This window comes from Harmonia axyridis, chromosome 7 (assembly GCF_914767665.1).
Source record: "Harmonia axyridis chromosome 7, icHarAxyr1.1, whole genome shotgun sequence".
Taxonomy (NCBI): domain Eukaryota; kingdom Metazoa; phylum Arthropoda; class Insecta; order Coleoptera; family Coccinellidae; genus Harmonia; species Harmonia axyridis.
In genome coordinates, this window is record NC_059507.1 from 433190 (window position 1) to 456529 (window position 23340).

Sequence of the window (23340 nt, forward strand, 5' to 3'; positions counted from 1 at the left end):
CTTTATATGCCAATGCTCCACAATCGATTCAATACCTCAAAATGAAATCTCTTATTAGAAAATCCAGCTCATTTGCTCACATAATTAATTTCCTTCATCTTTCAATATTATTCCTCTAAAAGAAATCATTATATTCTTTCCAAAGGCAAGTGTTGAACAACATACGGAGAATAAATTCATCCTGTTCCGATAATAACGACAGAAGTCAGTTAAACCGGAAGTGACAGTTGCGAAGGGCGATAGGATTCACAGAACAGGTGTATTTTATATTATATTCAAAACAGCAGCCATTCGGTTAACGGATAACTTTTCTATAAAACAACTCACGTTATTTTTAAGCACTAAATAACGTGGTTTTTCTTTGAAATTGAAATTACAAGAATGGCGTCTTCAAGAAACGATTTGAATCGGCTACATTTTATGGCTTTCATGTCCAAAGGTGCGCATTAAATCGCATATGGTTCTTCTTCTAACGGTTCTCGAGTCTTGCGGCATTCACTTTCTGCAAATAGTTTCGATCCCGATGATGAGGATGTACCGAATAACTTTCGATATTAAAATTAATATGCAGAGAGGACCTACAAGGTTATGGACCGAAGGCTGATCGGAGGTAAATAAAAGATTCCTACTATAAAATTCCATCATAACAAACTGTGCCAGCTTTTTGCAGTCACAATATTTCGTAATATAGCTGTAAATCACGTCAGTTGAGAGGCTCATTTCAATTTTATGTTGGTTACTAGTTACGTACTTTGAATGACATTCCACAGCCTACAAAATGAGCTCAATTTGCTTCTGTGCACTTACAAAATCTGTTCAGTATATAAAGGGTGTTTTTTTTAGAGCTATAGAACTTTAAATTGCAATAAAACAACGATGGATTATTCGATTGACATGAATTTTATTTATCCGCAAGATAATCTTGTGGCATTACATTTTAAATATTATTTCTGGCATATGACAGCCACGGCTGGCTCGGATGTAGTCCAATCTGGACGTCCAATTCGCCGTATTTCGGCAATAACACGGCTAATGTTGTCTTCCAAATGGTCAAGGGTTTGTGGCTTATCCGCATAGACCAATGACTTTACATAGCCCCACAGTAAGTAGTCTAGCGGTGTTAATTCACAAGATCTTGGAGGCCAATTCACAGGTCCAAAACGTGAAATTAGGCGGTCACCAAACGTGTCTTTCAATAAATCGATTGTGGCACGAGCTGTGTGACATGTTACGGCGTCTTGTTGGAACCACAGCTCCTGGACATCATGGTTGTTCAATTCAGGAATGAAAAAGTTAGTAATCATGGCTCTATACCGATAACCATTGACTGTAACGTTCTGGCCATCATCGTTTTTGAAGAAGCACGGACCAATGATTCCACCAGCCCATAAAGCGCACCAAACAGTCAGTTTTTCTGGAAGTAACGGTGTTTCGACATACACTTGAGGATTAGCTTCACCCCAAATGCGGCAGTTTTGTTTGTTGACGTAGCCATTCAACCAGAAGTGCGCTTCATCGCTAAACAAAATAAAATGGACGTAGTGCGCGATACGTATTCCGCACAGAACCATTATTTTCGAAATGAAATTGCACTATTTGCAAGCGTTGTTCAGGCGTGAATCTATTCATGATGAATTGCCAAACCAAACTGAAAATAAATCACTCGACAGCTGTTGAATCGGTCGCCATCTTGAACAGTAATGCCAACTTAAAGTTATATACCTCGAAAGAAAACACCCTATACAATTGAAATTATTTTCGACGACAAAATTTCTACAAGATCGACGTAAATATTTGGCTTTGTCGTTGATATAATTCATATACCTTGATCTGAAAACTGGAACAGTACAGTCCGTTCGATCTTGAGGCCTTCCATTTTTGGCCTCACCTCGTACAAACATACTTTCATCATTAATTATCTTCGAAAACCACCTAATCAGTTCTTACAGCCAATCAGGTCGGTTGTTTGTACATGATTGTGTGTATCTCCCGAGTCTCGTTGCTTCAGAAGTGCAATTAAATGTGCTTTCTCAACAAAAACAATATTTGCAAGTCAAGTGGTGTGTAATCAGAGTGGAGCATAATTAATCTAACGAGATGGTGATGAAACTGGGCTTTCTCGGAAGCAATACGGCACCTATTTTTCCCTACGATATATTTCTGATATTTAGAACACACTATACAGGGTGGTCATTTTACTTCGTACCTCCAATTCAGAATTGGAGGTACGAAGGAGAATGACAGATTCCTCGGATCATTTCAAAAAGAAAATTTCCTAAAGGGTATTTTTTCGAGGTATATAACTTTAAGTTGGCATTACTGTTCAAGATGGCGACCGATTTAACAGCTGTCAAGTGATTTATTCTCAGTTTGGTTTGGCAATTCATCATGAATAGACTCACGCCTGAACAACGCTTGCAAATAGTGCAATTTCATTTCGAAAATAATGGTTCTGTGCGGAATACGTATCGCGCACTACATACATTTTATTTCGTTTAGCGATGAAGCGCACTTCTGGTTGAATGGCTACGTCAACAAACAAAATTGCCGCATTTGGAGTGAAGCTAATCCTCAAGTGTATGTCGAAACACCGTTACATCCAGAAAAACTGACTGTTTGGTGCGCTTTATGGGCTGGTGGAATCATTGGTCTGTACTTCTTCAAAAACGATGATGGCCAGATCGTTACAGTCAATGGTGATCGGTATTGAGCCATGATTACTAACTTTTTCATTCCTGAATTGAACAACCATGATGTCCAGGAGCTGTGGTTCCAACAAGACGGCGCAACATGTCACACAGCACTTATAATTTGTTTATTAATCACAGTTTACTAACTGAATTTTCACAATAATTGGATTTTTCCTGAGGATTACTAGAGAATTGTTTGAAATTTTTTCCTCGAAATCGGTAGCAGATACGACAAAACTACAAGAAACCAAAAAGTGTAGTACTGGACCAAAGTTCCTTTCTACATTTTTCTGAACAACCACTGGTCCACCAAAAAAAAGTTCTGGAGGAAAGAAGCGGGCACTGATCCAGTAAAAATATCACCCTGTAGTTCAAAATTAGCATATCACATGATGAAGTTGGAATATCTAGGCCTAATTCGAGTTGAATATCTTGTGAAGGGAAGGTGCTATGAGAAAAAACATGTAACACCCTGCATCTCGAAAACGAGGTGTTTTTGGGCCTATGTTTATAGGAATTTAGATACACCCTGTATAGGTCGAATTTTTAGCATAACACAAACATTTTCCGAATATTATTTCATTAGGATGTCTCGGAATTGCATTTATGGGACCCATAAAAAAAATAACCTCGGACAATGACGTCAACCTAAATTAAAATAGATCTATGTTGTCTAACCTTGTATTAATAAAGTCCTCACCTTCTATTCCTCATTTTTACTCAGGTAGATCTACGTTATTTCCTTTCACTGGCTGACATCTTAAGCAGGCCCTCATTATCACGGAACAGAATGGAAGGGAACAATATTTAGGAAAACAATGTAAATGAGTTGGAATTCTGCATGCTACCATGAAGCGAATGTGTGGAAAGGCTATATTTTGACATCAACCCTTTGAGATAAACCAATAGAAAAGCGGCTTTCCACTGGACGAAAGAAAGACAAAGAAGTGTGGGAACCGCACGTTGCAAAAATGAACAGGTCTTGCCTTTGTGTGACACGTACAGCCGTCTTGTTGAAAATAAACTTCGTCCGCATCAACATCTTCCAACTCCGATCATAAAATCATAGCTCAGTAGCTCAATCCATTCAGTATAACAGTTGCACTAGCCTCATTTTCGAATAATTAAGGTCCAATCACACCACCAGCCCAAAAACCGCACCAAACAGTGACACGTTGAGGATGAAGAGGCTTTCCAATAATCTTCTTTGGATTTTCTGAGCCTCAAATACGACAATTCTGCTTATTAACGTAGCTTTCGAGGTGAAAATTTGCCTCATCACTGAAGATGATTTTTCAATGAAAATCCGAAACATTTTTATGCATTTCAAGAACCCAATCAGTGAAGATATGACTTTGCTGGTAATCGACCTGTTTGAGTTCTTGTGTTAAAAGCCTTAAGACTTAAGACCTAAGTGTTTATGCAAAATACGGTGTAATATACCTAGTTACATGTATATAATAATTTCAATAACTTATCACACACCCTAGATATAAAATAATTATTATAAGAACTCCTCATTCCCCGCACAAGACTATATTGAAAATATCTTAAAGCTACTTCCTTGAGATCAATTTCAACTAATTCACAAACTATAAAACGTGAACCATTAAAGTGAGGAATAGCATATTGCCTTCAATTATAAACCAGGCATGTGAAAAGGATATGGTGTTTTAAGGAAATACCTTTTTAGGAATGCAGTATTGTACATAGAAATAACGATAAAATATATTATGTCACAAGATTCAATCCAGTCTGTGCTCACAATTTCTAGATATGGAAGACTGAAATTAGTTCTGCTTGAAAGAATTTTTACTCGACATTGGATGTCTAGTCTATTGATCGTTATTTATTGGAGATTATGAAATCGATGAACGAATATGGAGTTCACTATTAGATCAGTAATTTCTAAAACCATTGTGTCGATACGATACACTAAAAAAGATTTTTTTAATAGGGGAATGGACTAGTTTAGTGATGTTGATAATACTATATTTGACACGATAGAATTAAAATATAGAGCAAAACTGATAAATCAGTGAAAAAATTTTGAAAATCCATCAATAAATGACTGAGAAATAGATTATTTAAATTTACGTATTTTAGCGCGGAACGTCTTTGGTCTGTGACGTCACGGCACTTGCCTGTGATCGCTACACCATAAATTACGTTTAAATACTTAGCCGCGCCAAGGCTCTCGCGCCGTTTGTAGTTGTACAGTGTAGTTTTAACTCTAGTTTTGTTTTTATGTCACCATAATGGAAGAAGGCTTCGTGAAATGACAAAGTGACAATTTGCCTAAAATAGATATATTCGCAGTGATGGAGTTTTTTTCTTCAAATCCATCTTATGTCAGTGCTGAAATAAAAGGAGTTAAACTTTTCAAGTAAGTGACTACTTTTGAGTTTGCTTCATCATGGTTTAACTTATAACGATGATTTATTTAAAAAACGTTTCATAAACAGTTTGTAGTTGAGTACTGGTTGTTGAAGTCTATCGATGGCAAAACATATTTATGTGAGGAGTAAAAAGTAAAAAGAGAAAAAAGTAATTTATATGTATGTATATAGTAAGTTATTTCAGCCATCGTGTAACGAACAAAACACGACACGAACGGCACAAGTGATTGTACACCAATGAATTCGTAAGCACTCTGCGAATACCAGTCGTCTAGTGTGTGACGTCACGCCACTTACACGTACTATGAAATTATTCTTCCAAGCGCAACTTCAAAGTCCCATAACTTTTTCATTTCTAGAGATATTTCAATGATTCTTCCACATTTTTGTTTCATTTTACTCAAATTTTTAGAATTAATCCTTAACAAAAAAATGAAAACTAGTCCATTCAATGAAAAATTATAAAATTAATTCCAGTAGTAAGAAACTGCTCCACTATTGTAAAGTATTTCGCAAACAAGTAGAAAACCTTCATTGAATCAAATATAGGTATCTCATTATCAGAAACAATAAACTAATAGTTGAGTTTCTGGTTCTTATGGCCTTCTCCAAATGGTCTTCTCTCCAGATCTTGCCTTGATTTTATCAGATAATATTAAATGATCTCAAAGTATATCATTTCAACGCGCACTGTTCAAGCCTTTGAATTCCATCACGTTGCTTTTACTGCCTTCACTATGAGCACCGTAATATTGGTATAGTTAGCTGTGATACCGACACTGAACTCCTTATTGCGTATTTTCTGAATTTATTTCGGAGTATTGACCCATCCAGTGAAATCTAGAATAAGGTTTTTATTTTTATGTATTTTTGACGCGTGTATAGTTTCATTTATACTACTTTTTACTTCGAAATATCAAATAATGAAAGCATGAAAAGTGACCTTTCATTGGAAAACTCCATGAAGGCAAATAGCATATTCTTCCATCGATTTCATAATCTCCAATAAATAACGTACCAGTTATTATAGACATCCCATGTCGATTAAAAATTCCTTCAAGCAGAACTAATTTCTTTCTTCCATATCTAGAAATTGTGAACACAGATCAGACTGAGTCATGTGTGCAACCTCTCTTTGTGTTGTAATATATTTTCTCTAATTCTGTGGTTATTCCCTTCATTCTTCCACATCTTGTAGAACAAAATCGTGCGAGAATATATCAGAAAAGCACAGTTTTCATGGTTATATTTTATTATTCTATGTTGGTACTCCGAACTTTCCGCCACGTCTTTATCTGTCAATTCATCAATTTGCCTTAAGGAAATCAGTTCTGCCAACCAACATTTTTCAATGCAAAAATCACTAAAATATATTTATGGAAATATTTCATTAATTTCAATGAAAATGCAATGAATTAGAGAAAATAATGTATAATACTCGTACAGAAGGCTCATTCTACCACTCGTTCATTCCAAAACTCGCCACTTCGTGGCTCGTTTTTGAATTTTGAACTCGTGGAAGAATATCAATGCCTTCTGCACTTGTATTATAATAGTTATTTATAATACAAGTGCAGAAGGCATTGATATTCTTCCACGAGTTCAAAATTCAAAAACGAGCCACGAAGTGGCGAGTTTTGGAATGAACAAGTGGTAGAATGAGCCTTCTGTACGAGTATTATACATTATTTTCTCTAATTCATTGCATTCTCATTGAAATTAATGAAATATTTCCATAAATATAATTTAGTGATTTTTGCATTGAAAAATGTTGGTTGGCAGAACTGATTTCTTTAAGGCAAATTGATTAATTGACAGATAAAGCCATGGCGGAAAGTTCGGAGTTCCAACACAGAATAATGAAATATAACCATGAAAACTGTGCTTTTCTGATATATTCTCGCACGATTTTGTTCTACAAGATGTGGAAGAATGAACGGAATAACCACAGAATTAGAGAAATAACTTTTATCGTTATTTGTCTGTACAGTGCGGCATTCCTAAAAAGATATTTCCTTAAAATACTGTATCCTTTTCACATACTTGGTTTATAATTGGAGGCAATATGCGATTCTTCAGTTTAATGGCTCACGCTTTATAGTTTCAGAATTAGTTAAAAAAGTGATGTCAAGGAAGTAGCTTTAAGATGTTTTCAATATAGTCTTGTCCGCTAAATGAGGAGATCTTGTAATAATTTTATATGCAGGGCGTATCATAAGTTATTGCAAATATTACAAACATAAAGGTAAAGGGTGTTTTTTTTCGAGGTATAAAACTTTAAGTTGGCATTACTGATCGAGATGGCGACCGATTTAACAGCTGTCAAGTGATTTATTCTCAGTTTGGTTTGGCAATTCATCGTGAATAGACTCACACCTGAACAATGCTTGCAAATAGTGCAATTTTATTTCGAAAATAATGGTTCTGTGTGGAATACGTATCGCGCACTACGTCCATTAGCGATGAAGTGCACTTCTGGTTGAATGGCTACGTCAAGAAACAAAACTGCCGCATTTGAAGTGAAGCTAATCCTCAAGTGTATGTCGAAACACCGTTACATCCAGAAAAACTGACTGTTTGGTGCGCTTTATGGGCTGGTGGAATCATTGGTCCGTACTTCTTCAAAAACGATGATGGCCAGAACGTTACAGTCAATGGTGATCGGTGTAGAGCCATGATTACTAACTTTTTCATTCCTGAATGGAACAACCATGATAGGCCTCAGTTTCGACGATTACTTTTTCATTGCCACAGAATTTCTTTCCAGCGAGCATTCTTTCGAGGTATGAGAACAGGAAAAAGTCGCTGGGGACCAGATCTGGCGAATAAGGTGGATGCAGAAGCAATTTGAAGCCCAATTCATGCAATTTGACATTGTTTCCATTGATTTGTGACACGGTGCATTATCTTAATGAAACATGAACATGTGCGAAGTGGTAGTGGTAAATTTGATGAAAAGAATATGGTGCTGTTGTGGTAGCTGTGCCCATTTGGCTGATATCTTTTTCTATCGTTAATGGCATACCTTCCTCTTCACAATAAAACATCTATTGATTTCTTTTGAAATATACTCCTTTTTTTTTAATTAAAAATGAAAATTCATATTGAAATATCCTTAATAGAATGAGTCAGAAATCAGAAACCATAATTCAAGTGAGTTCAATTAACGTATAGAAGCTCAACAATGATTCAGTGAGAATTTCTCCACTTTTCAATCTTCAATAGTACTTAGCTCATATTACCTACTAGCCTCAAATCTAAAGATTCTAATGCGCAGAATGAACTTCAGACAATATCTTAAGGAAATAAATTAAACCACTTTACAATATACGACGTTTTTATGGCAAGCAATCTATTGACATCTACTCTTGAGTATTATTTTAATATGTCACGATAAATCGCAACTTCATTATTCAGAAATGAGTTATATGCACTTGAGTTTCAATTAAACCTGCTGTGCCATTTTGCCATTTATACTCAAGTAGATCCAAATATCATCATCGACTTCAAAAGTGTTCAAGTTCGTCGCTTCACTCACTATTGAAGTCTCCAGAGCATTAAAAATAAAAAATGCTATCCGAACTCGAAGTGAGTCATTCTATCGAAAACTTTACGAAAGAATATATATCAGAAATTTCCTCAGACCTGACTTTGGAAAGCCTAACGAAATTTATAACCTTCAATAACCTTATCATCTGCTGAAGAGAGCTCTCCCAGACGTTTCTCATTATCTGAAGGTTCGAAGTAGCTATAATTGGTTTCTAGGAAGTGACGATCAACAAGCCAGACCATACCACCTGTGTATGGTCCCCCACTGATCGCTAACTTCTCCAATTTCTGTTTTAAAGTTGATAGGAAGTAGAGCTTAAAACATACTTACAATATAAGTATCATTAAAATTCAACTATGATGAAAATGATCTAGTTCAATTGTGGTTAGACGACGTATAAAATGGGTTATTGTATTCAGCTTTTTACAAATAAGGTGGAATGAAAACAATAAAGACAACAAGCTTCGTGTAGGTGTTTGTCTAGGAATTCATTATAAAAAAAATGAGGATTTATTTTCAATTGAACATGTTTAGTTCGATAAAGCTTTGTTCTTATGTTAGCACAACAATACGTTTGATAATCGTTAATAAATAATACCTTGACTGTCTATTATTGCTAAATAAACTTCTCCTGTCGTAAACATCATTTGGAATAATAAATTATTGACAATCTCCTTCGAGAGAAGGACAATAGATGGCTTATGGTGAAACTTTTAGGGAGTGCTTATACCTAGCTACCTGCTATAGTTTTTTGCATTTAGTCTGCTTCAGAAGGATATTAATTTTCAAGTACGAACTTAGTTCTAAATTGGAGGCACAAACGAAAATGAGAGATTCCTTGGATAATTTTGAGAAAGAAGACCTTCATAAGCATGAACCTGAAAACGCTTTGTTTTCGAGATACAGGGTGTTGAAGTTTGATTTCTTTCGAGTTTTTTCCTCGTAGCACCTTTCCTTCACAGGATATTCAACTTAAATTTGACAAAGATATTCCAATTTGAAATCTACAGGGTGATATTATTATTGGGACAGTGTCCGCTTCTTTTCTCCAGAATTTTATTTTGGTGAACCACTGGTTTAGAAAAATGGAAAAAGAAACTTTGGTCCAGTACTACACTTTTTGGTTTCTTGTAGTTTTGTCGTATCTACTTCGGATTTCGACAAAAAAATTCAAACAATTCTCTAATAATACCCAGGAAAATCCAAATTATTATAAAGATCCAGTTAGTGAGTTGTGGTGAATAAATTAATTTTAAGTTTTAGTACTCTTAACCCTATCTGTAGCGAAGATCAAAAAATATTTACTGAACTGGTAAAATCATCATAAAAAAGTAGGAGTACAAGAAACACCTTGAAAGAAAGCGTTCACGGGCCTAAGTTTTTAGGACATTTTTCTTAAAATGATCCAAGGAATCTGTCATATTTCTTTGTAACGGGTGTTTTTTTTTTCGAGGTATATAACTTTAAGTTGGCATTACTGTTCAAGATGGCGACCGATTTAACAGCTGTCAAGTGATTTATTCTCAGTTTGGTTTGGCAATTCATCATGAATAGATTCACGCCAGAACAACGCTTGCAAATAGGGCAATTTTATTTCGAAAATAATGGTTCTGTGCAGAATACGTATCGCGCACTACTTCCATTTTATTTTGTTTAGCGATGAAGCGAACTTCTGGTTGAATGGCTAAGTCAACAAACAAAACTGCCGCATTTGTAGTGAAGCTAATCCTCGAGTGTATGTCGAAACACCGTTACATCCAGAAAAAACTGACTGTTTGGTGCGCTTTATGGGCTGGTGGAATCATTGGTCCGTACTTCTTCAAAAACGATGATGGCCAGAACGTTACAGTCAATGGTGATCGGTATAGATAGAGCCATGATTACCAACTGTTTCATTCCTGAATTGAACAACCATGATGTCCAGGAGCTGTGGTTCAACAAGACGGCGCAACATATCACACAGCTCGTGCCACAATCGACTTTTCACGTTTTGGACCTGTGAATTGGCCTCCAAGATCTTGTGATTTAACATCGCTAGACTACTTTCTGTGGGGCTATGTAAAGTCATTGGTCTATGCGGATAAGCCACAAATCCTTGACCATTTGGAAGACAACATTCGCCGTGTTATTGCCGATATTCGGCCACAAATGTTGGAAAAAGTCATCGGAAATTGGACGTCCAGATTGGACAACATCCGAGCCAGCCGTGGCGGTCATATGCCAAAAATCATATTTAAAATGTAATGCCACAAGATTATCTTGCGGATAAATAAAATGCATGTCAATCGAATAATCCATAGTTGTTTTATTGCAATTCAAAGTTCTATAGCTCTAAAAAAACACCCGTTACTTCAAATTTAGCGATAACTTGTATTAGCACTTTCAAATTGAAGAGGAATTAAAAACAAATTCACGAATTTTACGAAACTCACTGAAACCGAAGTTGCCAGGTGATGACTCACAGAATGACTATCATAGTCCATGAGCAGAGCGAAAATAATACACTTCTTCAGTTAATAACACTTCTAGCAAAAACGTGGCCACAATAACATCATATTTTCTATCGCGAATACTTCGTTCGACAACAATTTTATATCGTCTACTCCGGTTACCGAGCGTTTCATCAAATTAGTATCTATCATGTCATTTGGCTAGTCAGCCAGCGATGAAGACATTAGGCGTGCAAAGAACTGGATGTCCGTAGCTCAGGAGCAGTTCCACCACTGTCTTTTTTCATAGCTTCGTGCAAGTTCACCTGTATTTTAAAATATCATCAGGACGGTTTCTTCGTTTGACGTGGGAAATGCAGGAAACGGATATTCGTTATTAGCAGTACGTTAAAGGGCTACAAAGAGAACAGGCTCACGTAACTCTAATCCGTTCCAAGACTCCAGAGGCGTAACATTTACAAGAGCTACAAAACATACTTGGTTGTTGCCGAATTTCGTTCAAGTTTTGCTGCATTCAAAGAAATATGCTTCTCCATAAAAAAATCGAAGTTTTGAGTTATGATTTCTTATTTATTTGTATAATGTTTTCTGTGAAAATTGGAGAACATCACTGACGTGGTGAAATATTGGATATTGGCACAGTAAGGTAGTTGGGACTGAATTTTGAAAAAATTGGTTTACTTAAGTAACCCCTACTATTTTTGTACGTAGAATCGACTGAAATAATAAAAAATATAGGTTCTAATTTGAAAATCTTGAGTTTTGATGAATTTGAGTTGTCCAAGTTCATGATCTTCTTATGAACATCCTGTACAATTTTTTTTTTTGGTCCAAACCGTAAATATCCTTATAATATCACGTATTTACAGAATCGAAATAGAAAAAAAAAATTTCGGACAAAGCTTTTTTTGCCGAAATATTCAACAAAATTTGAGTCCTCATCGCCACCATTTTTTCCATAAGAATCTCATTAACTCATGAACCGTTGAGTTTTTACCCAAGGTATGGCATATTGTCGAAGTTTTCAATGAAAGAGCTATCTAATGATGCAATAATATACTGGGTGAGCCATTTGAAATAAGGAAGTAGTAGTCTTTTTCTGGTATAACCGGAAGTTGTAGAGATCTAGATGTAGGGAGAAACATCATTGTCTCAAACTCAACATGCAATTTTTCAGCTCAAAATTCTGATTAGTTTTCCATAAACGTCTAATAGGCCATTCCGGTGAATCACCCTGTATTTGATCATGATATGTAAGTGTTTTATGCATTTTATGATCATATATCAAACTGTATAAATCTTGATCTTTTCCAACAATTTTCTGGAAAATTTAGGTTAAGGAAAATGGCTAATATTCAATTCTACCGCCAGTCTTACCCATAAAATTATATTTTTGATGATACACCCTGTATATCGATGTTTTCGAAAACAAATATCCGCTCATAAACTGCATAGTATAGTTAGATTTCATCGGTTCACTTCACGTGAACTCTACATTACGTAATAATCATTTCGTGATTTTACAAATCGTGAATTTCGCAATGTTTCTTCATGCTCATGTTTTTTTTAGCAACATGAGTATATGGTTCAAAGTTGTGACACATAGAATCGAAAATATTAGAACGATACGATAGGTTTTCACTAGTGGATGTTTAGTAGAAATTGAAAACTATAGTTGAGTCAATTTATGATGTTTTTATTTTATTTATGTATTATGTATTAATAAATATAATGTTATCAAAAGCTACAAAAAGAATAACTACAACACATGGAGACTCTTGATGGTCTTAGATATTCGTAGGAATTTTTTACAGTGTTTCTTTCAGAGCTCTGGAGGTGACCTCTCAGGAGAAAATTGAGGCACTTAGATTCAGTCAGAGCGTTCTACTTCAAGAACAAAAAATTCGCATGTTCAAAATTGAAAGTGCCGAATTAGGAAACAATTTCTAAATTGATATTTTCTGAAAGGAACTCTGCTCTTTTATAACTGGAAACCAATTATAATATCGCAACTAAATCCTGTCATACACGATCGTATAAATGAACATTGTGATATAGGGGGCAACGGAAACAATAATCGAACGATAAATTACCCCACTCTGTTGTTCAATGCATCATGAGCGTGGGTGATAAGTGGGCAGCAAGACACAAATTTTAGGTGGTAGGTACCTTTATTCATTGCTCACCGCTATTAGCTCTACATGGTTTTATGCGTCAACGATGTATATGCGAGGAGATCACGTACGTGGAGTCGCTGATTAAGTATACAAAATCGAACAAAAATTAAGGGTTTCCCAATGAGAGGTTTCGTTTTGAATAGCCCGTTATCTGGGCGGCTATGATCTTTTGACATTTAAGTAAAAACTACGCTATTAAAGGGTGTTTTTTTTAGAGCTATAGAACATTAAATTGCAATAAAACAACGATGGATTATTCGATTAACATGCATTTTATTTATCCGCAAGATAATCTTGTGGCATTGCATTATAAATATGACTTCTGGCATATGACCGCCACGGCTGGCTCGGATGTAGTCCAATCTGGACGTCCAATTTTCGATGACTTTTTCCAACATTTGTGGCCGTATATCGGAAATAACACGGCGAATGTTGTCTTCCAAATGGTCAAGGGTTTGTGGCTTATCCGCATAGACCAATGACTTTACATAGCTTCGAACCACAGCTCCTGGACATCATGGTTGTTCAATTCAGGAATGAAAAAGTTAGTAATCATGGCTCTATACCGATCACCATTGACTGTAACGTTCTGGCCATCATCGTTTTTGAAGAAGTACGGACCAATGCCTCTCCAACCTCAACGTGTCACTGTTTGGTGCTGTTTTTGGGTTGTTGGGGGATTGGACGTTACTTATTCGAAAATGAGGCTGGTACAGCTGTTAGGTTGAATGGATTGCGCTACCAGCTATGATTAATGATTTTTTATGGCTGAAATTGATTGATATTGATGTGGACGACGTTTATGTTCAAAAAGAAGGCGCTACGAGCTACATGTGCAACAAAACAATCGCAATTTTGCAAGAGAAGCTTCCTTGTAGTGTTATTTCTTGAAGACGCCACCGAGATCTTGTGATTCAACACCTTTAAAATTTTTCCTTCAGAGTCACTGGGAAGATAAGATATAAGTCAATGCTCCACAATCGATTTAATACATTAAAGGCGGAATTCTTGAAGTTATTGAGGACATACTGCCGCAAATGTGCCAATTGGTCATAGAAAATTTAGCCATTTGGCTAATATCTTTTTCTATATTGTTAATAGCATACCTTTCTCTTTACAATGAAAAAAACTAATGGTTTCTGGTGAAATTAAAAAACATTTTCTTTCTAATACAGTTTGTCTTTCAATTTCAGTTCGTTTCTGTGCAGACAAGATGATATTATGATAAAGAAAAATAATAAAGAACAGTAATAGTAGGGTCATTGTAAGACAACGAAATTAAGTTTTCTTCTTATAGAGGCAGCTCCTAAATCGGGTGTACAAACGAAAATGACAGATTCCTCGGATTACGCTTTGTTTTCGAAATACAGGGTGTTTCTTGTTAAAGTTCGATTTTTTTAAAGTTTTTTCTCGTAGCACCTAATTTGGCATAGATATTCCAATTTGAAGTTTTCATCATGTGAAGTGCTAATTTTGAATGCAAATCTACGGGGTGATATTTTTTCTGGAACAGTGCCCGCTACTTTCCTCCAGAACTATTTTTTGGCGGACCACTGGTAGTTTAGAAAAATGTAAACAAAAACTTTGATCCAATACTACACTTTTTGGATTTTTGTGGTTTTGTTATATCTGCTACCGAATTAGAAAAAAAAAATTCAAACAATTCTCTAGTAATCATCCAAATTATTATAAAGATTCAGTTAGTAAGCTTTGATGAAAAAATTAATTATAAATTTTGGTACTTATTCACCGAATCAGTAGCGAAGATTAATCAATATTGTTAGGTATTAGTATGTTATAATCATCATAAAAAGGGAGGACTACAAGAATCACCCTGTATCTCGAAAACAAAGCGTTTGCGGGTCCATGTTTATAGGACTCTTTTTCTTAAATTCAACCAAGGAATTTCTCATTTTCCTGTGTACGTCCAATTCAGGAACACCCTATATTCGAAACAGCCATCAGGTAAGTATATCTACCTTTACATGAGTACAACTTAATTAAAAGTTAATTATCTCTAAGCGATTAAACCTCAACGTTTATATATCCGTAAAATTCCGAAGAAAATCACTCACCTTTTCACCTAATTCAACGAGAACAAACAAACAACAATAGAAAACATCCAGTATATCGCGTAAAATGACAGTAGGCGACGCGCGGCACTCAATTGCACGACAGGACCTGCCTGGACAAGAGCCGAGAACAAACTGATGGCCGAAGGAAGTCAGTCTCGAGTACGGTTCTTCAGCGGTTAGAAAACTGAATACGCTGATCCGTCATGGCAGGCCGAGCTTTTCCATTGAAACTTCCCGCTATTGTGAATCAATGATAATTTTTCAGCTGAATTTCGATGACGTAATGGATGATGCAAAAGGACCCATTCATGTTTTGGAAAGTTCAGAACCCGATAATTGTTTGAGAAGAATCTGTAGAAGCTAATTGCAAAATAGTTATTTATAATACAAGTGCAGAAGTCATTGATATTCTTCCACGAGTTCAAAATTCAAAAACGAGCCACGAAGTGACGAGTTTTGGAATGAACGAGTGGTAGAATGAGCCTTCTGTACGAGTATTATACATTATTTTCTCTAATTCATTGCATTTTCATTGGAATTAATGAAATATTTCCATAAATATATTTTAGTGATTTTTGCATTGAAAAATAATGGTTGGCAGAACTGATTTCTTTAAGGCAAATTGATGAATTGACAGATAAAGCCGTGGCGGAAAGTTCGGAATACCAACATAGAATAATAAAATATAACCATGAAAACTGTGCGTTTCTGATATATTCTCGCACGATTTTGTTCTGCAAGATGTGGAAGAATGAACGGAATAACCACAGAATTAGAGAAAAATTGTTCGAAAACTGTGAACTTCCTCAGGAAAAAATATCTGATTAATTTCTAGAAGATCCAGACAATCAGAAATATACAGGGCCGTCGCTAAGGGGAAATTAGTAACGCCAAAATTCAGGAACCAAAAATTTCAAACAAAAATCACAATTGTAAAAATTCAAAGTACCGAATGAAAATTTAATTCCGTCAAAAACAACAAGATTGGATTACCGACTAATTTAAGATCAAAAAACCATCAAATACGATGAAGCCAACAAAAATCTACATTCAGTTTCTTTCTAAAAGTTCTGAAATTCGAGATATTTCAAATTTGGGGGATGAATTTTGGTTCAAAAATGTTGTCGGATCAGCTTCGAAATTTAATATATCTTGAAGAAGTTACTAACCTGTAAGTTACTCCCTAACACAGCTCCAAAATTAGATATTCCATTTTCGCAGAAACATTGTGCTTTGAATATGTAAGTAGATACACTTTTCTGCTGAGAACCGACGCCAAATTCATCTGCATCTGCAATAAGAAAACTCCTCAAATAAATATAAAAACAGTATAACATGAGATCAAGGCCTAATACAGAACTGATAACACTCGAATTTTGCCAGTTTTTCTAAAAAAATCAAAAATTCAAATCAGTGAGGAATTTGGCTCCAAGACATCTATCCGCATAAAACTAAACTAAATATTCTCGCGGACCAACACTTATAGAATCCTGTAATTAGCTACCCTTACCAGAATCTGGTATGGTTTGAGTTACGCTTCCTAGATGACACCATTGAGCTTTAGAAAAAATCCGATTAGGAACATTTTTAGGCTCAATTTGAACGAATTGTCGCGACTATATTTAATTAAGTCACTATATAGCTGAGACAATCAAGTTGCCATCTATCGGCATATTACTGAACTGAATATTTCCGCGCCCAACACGTATAGAATCCTGTAATTACCTATCCTTACTCTCACCTGGTTTGAGCTACTCTTCCTAGATGAAGATCATAATTGAGTTCGAATTTTGTGGTTTGGGGATTTTTTGAACCGATAAAACTCAATCCTCATGATCAATAGAAAACAAGTTATTAAATCAATAGGTGTATGCACTCAGGCCTAATGCAGAAGACTATTTTGGATTGAGCATTATCTTCCATTGAGGATAAATTCATACATATCAATCAGATGGGCAGAAAATTTTGAAATTTCAATATTATTTAATATCAGTAATATCCAATACTACATCACAATAATTCATTCATGGTTAATTATTGATATTTTTTCGTTCGATGAACGATTATTGATGGAAAACTAAAAACGTTTGTTGTATTGAACTCTTTTAGTAGTTGATGAATTTTACCACCAAATTGGAAGGGCGAGTTTTCGAACAAAAACGCAAATAATTTAGATTAGCAGTTGAAAATGACTACCACAAACACAAATTGTTAAAATTATGATAAAAGCTTCTATTTTTAAACTTTGAAACCCTGTAGCCCAAAAGTTAATAGGTTCTGACAAATGTTTACAGAAAAATTTTACCTCTTAATCACCCAAAGACTGTAAACAGAATAAATCTTCCAAATATCCATTTCAAAATCATTTTCAAAATCAAATCCAGAACGCCTGAAGCTATCGCATTGCGACCTTTTGGTTTTTTAATATAAATTTGATGGGATTTCTTTTTCTGTCAGAACCTAAAGACACAATTTGGTTTTTCGCAGTGCATCAGTTGAAGAATATCTTCTTTCGGCCATAACTTCAGAACGCCTGAAACTATCGCTTTGTGACCTTCAGGTTTTTTCATGCAAATTTGATGAAATTTCTGTTTCTGTTGAAAAAATCCTATCATTACATTTGAAATTTCGAAGTAAAATGAACAAAACAATGAACTTATGACTTAGCGCCCCCTATCGAAAGCAGCAAAAACAAATTTATCGTGACTATATTTTGTCCTCAATCAACAAGATATTATCTTTCAGACGAGATCTAATTTGCTCAAAAATGTTGAGCCAAACTGAAGTTACAGGCACTTCCATCAGTCATATTTCTCCCTTTCACCTACCCTTATTTGATGTCGTAAAATCGAAAGTGACAATTCAAAAAGATAGAGAATTTTCCAAGGATTACAGTGATGATATTTTTTCTTCATTTTGATATGAAACATTTTCGAGTAAAATTAACTTTTCTACTCGACGATAGCTATCACGCCCCCTAGCGGTAGAGGTATGAACTTCAAAACGACTTCAAGTGTGTTTTCTTGAACACTTTAATGTTAAAAATTTTTACCGCAAGTCTCTACGATGAGTGGATCCTGAGATATAGCCGCTTACCTCGCTTATTTGCCCACCCTGTACAATTTCAGATTTTATACAAAAAACGTAGAATCAAAGAAATTTTCTATTTCCCATGATTGAAATTATCTACGTTAAGTATAGTTAGAAGTTGAAAAAAGTTGTTTTCCTTGAATGTACTTACTATCTCTAATAATTGTTCTGAGTACTCACCGATGGGTTTATTCCTTGATGTGAAAGGGGGTTTTTCGACATTATAAACTTCGATTCTTTTTGTTTCATTCCTTTCCTAGAACTTCATTGTCCTTTATTTCCATCTTCACTGTTAGCAATGGGCTGATGGGACATCATAAAATCTATAACAGAGAACATATTTAGTATCATTAATACCATCCGATGAAATAAGTGATAATATCAAACGTAATTTGAAATAAAATGTGCATAAAATACCTTAGAAATAACTATCTGAACAAGAACGAATTGATTCACGTGAATATTCACGTATTTTTGCAAATCAGTGTCATAGACTACTTAATTATTCAGTCTGCCAATAAACATAGATTTGTAGGCGGAGTTTCGGCATTCCTGCAATCTATGATCAAGAATAACTACAGTAGTTAGAATCCAAATCCTTCTGTGGTTGAATTTCTCTGTGACGTCATCGGATGATAAAATTATCAAATCGACAGATAAAAAAAATTTCTTCCAAAATCCTCCAAATACTGGCAATTCCAGATTTAATAAAAAAAGTAAAACCAAAGAGATTTGCCTTTTCCCATGATTGAAGTCACGTTATAGTTAGTATTTGGAAGAAATTGTTTTCTTTGAATGAACTTACTCTTAATAGGTAATTGTACTCACCGATAGATTCATTCCTCAATGTGATAGAGCTTTTCATCATTATAAACTTAGATTTATTTTGATTCATTTTCTTCCTTGTCCTTCATTTTCATCTTCAATGTTAGCAATTGACTGATGAGACATCATGAATCTATAACAGAGGACATATTCAGTATCATCAACACCATTTCGTAAGATAAATCGTTATATCAAATGTAACTTGAATGAAAAATGTGTATAGATTACCTACCTTAAAAATGATTACCTATCTGGAGAAAAATTGATTGATTCACGTGAATCTCGTATTCTTGCAAGTCAGTACCTATCATAGAATAATAATAATTCAGTTCACCAACAATCATCAATAAATGGTAGGCGGGGTTTTGGAATTTCTTTGATCTATGATCGAAACGTAACTGGAATATTGAAGAGGCAAAACCATGGAAAACATAAAAATCTGTGATTGAATTTCTGTGCTATGTCATCGAATGACACGATCATCAAATCGAAGTATGAATTTATGTTTTCAGAAATCGAATTGCTAGGTCTCTGTTATTTGAATGAAATGCGTGGAATTGAAAAATATTAAGAAACGACTGGGGGCTTTTTCACCCCAACATGCAAATATTTTTTTTTAGAAATTCCGCAATCAGATTTTGTGGTTCAGAGCGTCATCACTTCGAAAAAATTCAATTGAATTCTCCATTCCAGAAGCTTAGTAGGTATTAGGTTCATACAGAATTTCAGTGATTTTAACGTAAGATTCGGAGTTATTGAAATTTTATAAATAATATCTTTTTTGTTTCACTATTTTACAACTGAGTTTGAAATTTCAGCTCGATCGGATGGTTATCTTTTAATTAATTTTTCTACATTCATGCAAAAAGCAAAACTTCATTGTACTATATTTAGTGGGAAAAGAAGTTCTTTATTGCACCAGTGCAATAAAGTTTTTATTGCACTCATCTGTCATTCTACTTCAACGTGCTGTCATCATGACAAACAAATATTTCAGCCTGAAGGAAATAACGATGTACAGTTACCAAGTACTAGTACGTTTACAGCAGTAACAAATCAAGAAGTGGATTTTAAAAGTACTTCACTACGAAATATTCATATTGAAAATTGCACCAATTGTTCATTCACTTTCAACATTGAGGGTAAAAATAAAGTTTGAGTTAAATTGTTCGTAACGTATTAGTTCCTATTTTAATGCAAATCGATATTAATAATAAAGTATTCAAGTTGCGCTTTTCATTTTCCTACACCTAGTGCCGCACCTCAATAAATCATTTTTTGCTTTTTGCATGAACGTAGAAAAAATGTTGTATGCAACTCGTGCAAAAATTGAATAATAAACATTCAGTTTTTGCACTTGTTGCATAAATAACTATTATGTAACAAAATATTGTATGTGTATAACGCCAGAAAGAATTGATTTTGTCCTTGAACGGAATCATTTGAGACCATTCCTGGTTCTGAATTCGAAAGTTTCTAATATTGTGGTTCATGGTAGAAAAAAAATGGTAAAGGGAGGCAAACCCATAACCCAAGAATAAGTTCAGAAGTTTCTTACCTTGTTGGGTTCTTCCTTACCTTCCTCTTTTCTGAAAAGGTTGAGACATATTAAGTTCGTATTCCTGGAATGTTAAACAATTTCCCTTTCTGTCTACTGACTCCTAGATTCAGAAGATTCGGCTGTTACTTAAGTTATTGATGTTTGTAGCGAGTTGAATACTAAAACAAAACCAGAATTAGGTCTTTCAAATGTATAAACAGAAAATAAATGCTGAATGTTATTGAATTCTGAATCAATTTCATACCTTTTCATTTGGAACTCGACTTTTTCTTCTTCTCATTCTCATTCTTCTTATTCTCGAAATGAAAGAAATACTAATTCTGCTAGAGAATAATCAAAATTATTCCAACTCTTCTCCAGAAATCAGAAACAAACAGCAAGCAGTCATCAACAGAGAAAACAATGTACTTTTAGGATGTGACCATAGATATCTGAAAACACCAAAGAACATTAACTTGATTCAGATTTTGATTTGAACCGATTGCCACATTTAGATAAATTCTATTTTGAATTTTTATATTGATTTTCAAATCTCAGAATGTAGAGGTAGGTATAATACAATCCAAATTATATTCTAGATCAGGAAACTAAAACAACTCTATGCCCTAGTAGATACCATGATTGATATTTCCAAATAGTTTTCGATTAGAGAAGAATAATATAGGAAAGTGGCCGAAAAACATGATAAAGACAAATTTCAACAAGATTTATATACAATTAATCAGTTACACTCACATTTTTTCAAGAAAATCCAATTCAACAAAGCACAAAAATATTCGTCACTTCAAACAAAATGACTGCGTAATGTAATCGAAACAAAATCATAGACTACTTAGATCACAAACTGAGTAGCGTAAACATCAACAAGCACATGTGATTGCGCGAGACGTCCCAATGGAAAACAGATTTTCTACCTGCACCCCGATAAACAACTTGATTTTCCTCAACATGATTCTCATTTTGGATGATTCATTAATCCTGGATTTTATCAACATATGAACAGATGTTCGGAAAGTGATGAAAATCGTTTCGATTAGGTATTTCTTTTGTTTGAATTTTGGTTGGGAAAAAAATTTATGAATTTAAAAGAATCTTCTCTAATCGAAAACTATTTGGAAATATAAATCATGGTATCTACTAGGGCATAGAGTTGTTTTAGTTTCTTCAATTTTCTAAGGGTATGGAAAATTTAACGAAAATTTTTGGACAAAAAAATTTTCAGATGAGATCGAATTTCGGCTGATCAGGAATCGTCAATTTTGGCACCGCTCACCGATTTTGCGTAGACCCCACAGTTTTGAAGAAATTCGAACTGGAAATTATGGAAAAAATTAAATTTCCATCAAAAATCGTTAGATCTCCTAAAGTATTCGTCACAGGCTCCTCAAATAAAGACGTATTTTGAACATCTAGATCTGATCTAAAACATAGTGAGGTTTCTTCGGCGTAGCTCACATCCAGGAAAGTTTCATCCTTGGGAAATTCATGCAGTTTTTGTTCGAAAATTTCGGTTTTTTACCTATAAAATCTCAAATAATGTAAAAATCGCCAAACTGCAAGCATTTTCGTGATCTACATAGTCGAATCAATGAATAAAATGATACAATATTCCCTTGAAGGAACTTATATTTTTTTAAAATTTTTTTTCTTACGTATGGAAAATTTACGAAAATTTTTGTACAAGAAATTTTTCAGGTGAGATCGAAATTCGGCTAATCAGAGATCGTCAATCATGGCACCGCTCACCGATTCTTCGAAGAGCTCCCGGTTTTGAGGTAATTTGAACTCGAAATATGGGAAAAAATTGAATTTGCATCTAAAAATCGTTATATCTCCTGAATTATTCGTCACAGATCCCTCAAATAAAAACGTTTTCAAACTTCAAGTTCCGCTCTGAAACATAGTGGAGTTTCAAGTGCGTAGCTCATGGCCAGAAGAAGTGGCAGCTTCGGAAAAATTATCAATTTTTTCTTTGAAAGTTTCATATTTTTGCCTATAATTTATGAAATAATGTACTGACCGCACAACTGCAAGCATTTTCGTAATCTACATAGTCGAATAAATCAATAAAATGACACAATATTCCCATGAAAGAACTTTTATTTTTCAAAAAATTTTTAAGGGTCAGGTATAGAAAATTTTACGAAAATTTTTGGACAAAAAATTTTTCAGGTGAGATCGAAATTCGGCTAATCAGAGATCGTAAATTATGGCATCGCTCACCGATTCTTCGTAGAGCTCCCGGTTTTGGGGGAATTTGAACTCGAAATTTCGAAAAAATTGAATTTGCCTCTAAAAATCGTTATATCTCCTGAATTATTCGTCACAGATCCCTCAAATAAAAACGTTTTCAAACTTCAAGTTCCGCTCTAAAACATAGTGGAGTTTCAAGTGCGTAGCCCATGGCCAGAAGAAGTGGCAGCTTCGGAAAATTATCAATTTTTTCTTTGAAAGTTTCATATTTTTGCCTATAATTTATGAAATAATGTACTGACCGCACAACTGCAAGCATTTTCGTAATCT

General features: G+C 34.7%; 1 protein-coding gene across 6 annotated transcripts in view; it reads right to left on the reverse strand.

Annotated features, from left to right (window-relative positions):
* LOC123683809 (ras association domain-containing protein 10-like) overlaps positions 1-21705 on the reverse strand; it is a 49091-nt gene extending 27386 nt beyond the window's left edge. Inside the window, exons 1-7 of one of the 6 annotated variants that reach the window (XM_045622726.1) lie at positions 21553-21705; positions 21062-21248; positions 20835-20975; positions 19489-19560; positions 19260-19389; positions 18849-18990; positions 18612-18754 (exon numbers count right to left, since the gene is read on the reverse strand). The gene's annotated coding sequence lies outside the window, so the exon portion shown is untranslated. Of the gene's footprint in view, positions 1-15341; positions 15492-16510; positions 16634-18611; positions 18755-18848; positions 18991-19259; positions 19390-19488; positions 20257-20814; positions 20976-21061; positions 21249-21552 lie in introns of those variants that run through there. The other 5 variants (XM_045622724.1, XM_045622725.1, XM_045622727.1 and 2 more) reach the window with 5 other exon arrangements.
* Positions 21706-23340: the final 1635 nt, after the last annotated feature.